We start from the raw sequence: 1974 nt of genomic DNA on the forward strand, positions 1-1974 counted from the left end.
AGTTTAGAAAAAAAAATCTCAGAATTCTGACAAAAGGTCTGAGACACAATGTAACAAATTATGAAAATCATGAAGTATAAGAAAATTTACTGTACCATTTTTTAAAATATGACCCTCTGAACATGGCATGTGAGGATTTATAGTCAACAAAATAGCACCCCTTCTGCTGATTTACTTTTTCCCTCCTTCCTCGTTACCAAAACATCTTAGTATTCCGACACTAAGGTAAGAGAGACAAAATCACTCATCATGAACATTTGTAATTACGACACTTCACTGTTGCATTTCTGCGTTGTGACATTCTGAACATGGCATGTTAAAGTATATAGAAAACCTAGATCAGAACAGGCTAAATGCAATTCAAAGTGATTTATATTTTTTTAATCCTTTCTAAATGATAAAATATGTTTTTCAGTGATTATGAGACTTCGGTATTACATCAAATATGCTTCAATGCCAAAATAAATAATAATGGAAAAAATACCCACAGTGGACATTCATAGTTGTGATTATAGGAATGTTATATATCAGGTGGGTCAGCATGCGTAGGCTGCAAAGGAAAAATTAAAGGATTATTCCATGCTGAAAAGAGAAGAAAGGAAACATAACGTGTTGGCCGTGGAGCCTTCTTCAGGTGTGAGAAAGACAGGGCAGTAAGCAAAGATAATTTTCTTTATCTTTACTTACTGCAGTTTATCTTTGATAACAACCAAAGACGTTAGGAAGTTTTACGGCTAACAGCTCCACATCAACTTCCTTTTATAATTAACCTCATCAGATCCCTCAACTCCTAACTCTTCCAATTTCTCACTTCAGAGAAGGATAAAAAACTCAATCATCCTCTACAGAGAAAAACCATCAACACCCCTACCACCTCCACCAATCCTAACCTTGTTGTTACTATACCCTCTGACCTTTCCCTTTCACCCCTTTGCATCCTCAGCTAACATATTTTAAAATTACAATAGACTGTATAGTATTTATGTTTAAAATTAAGGTAAATATGTCAAAATATCAAAATCCAACTGCACAGTGCTATCATAACAATGCTTGTCAAGTTCTCAAACAAACCTGCATTGTATTTTTAAAATATTTCAGCAGAGGATTCAACTGGAGTATAAATGACGATTCGACGATAATTTTTCTTGGGTGAATATGGTTTTCTGGGGAGTTGCGATGTTGGGCATTATTGGACATTTCCCGGTTACCCTGACACGTGTTAAACACTCGCAGTTCCTGCAAATATTAAAATGGTTATGGCTTCGCTGAGAAATCCAATCGACTGAAGACAACGTTTACATCGCAAAAGAGCCCCGTCCCTGGGTGGACTCGAACCACCAACCTTTCAGTTAACAGCCGAACGCGCTAACCGATTGCGCCACAGAGACTGACTGGCAGGTTTTTCTCTCGAATCACACGTTTTTGGTTAAAAAAAATCTCTTACCGTTTATTTTGCCAACCGGTAATATTTCTTCTGCACTGATAACCAAGAATTGAATTTCATTTTTCGCAAGCTGTGTGAATTTCATCAAAAACAAGTTTTCCAGAAAGGAGATGAACACATGCATTTAACGAAATCAAGCCCTTTGTGAGTGCCCAAAATGGTACGTTCTGTACTACAAGATAGGAAGAAAGACACGGCTGGGATTTGAATCTCGGTTCTTTTGTTTAACAGAGAAGCGCTTTAACCAACTAAGCGACGGTGACAGGACAGCCGTCACCTTTTACAGCCACTTGGACACACCGCTCTGAGACATCTGCGTTCAGTAAGCGCTGAACCTGCGCTCAGAGCAAATTGCCTCTTTTACATAGCAGCCCCGACACTGAGAAACGAAGAGAACTGGCTTTTATCTGGCATTTTTCATGTCCAATGCGTTTGACATCTCCCAAGGGCGACAGAGTTCTTTTGCGACACTATTTCTTCTTTTTTTATTTCTGTACGCTTTGATAAAAAACGAGAAATCGTGCAAGGGA

At 38.2% G+C, this 1974-nt stretch overlaps 1 non-coding gene across 1 annotated transcript; it reads right to left on the reverse strand.

Moving 5' to 3' along the window:
• Positions 1–1314: 1314 nt before the first annotated feature.
• trnan-guu (transfer RNA asparagine (anticodon GUU)) lies at positions 1315–1388 on the reverse strand. Its single transcript has one exon. It is a non-coding gene; the product is annotated as a tRNA-Asn (tRNA).
• Positions 1389–1974: the final 586 nt, after the last annotated feature.

The sequence above is a fragment of the Atractosteus spatula genome (genome assembly GCF_055471065.1).
Source record: "Atractosteus spatula isolate fAtrSpa1 chromosome 10 unlocalized genomic scaffold, fAtrSpa1.hap1 SUPER_10_unloc_3, whole genome shotgun sequence".
In the NCBI taxonomy this organism is placed as follows: Eukaryota; Metazoa; Chordata; class Actinopteri; order Semionotiformes; family Lepisosteidae; genus Atractosteus; species Atractosteus spatula.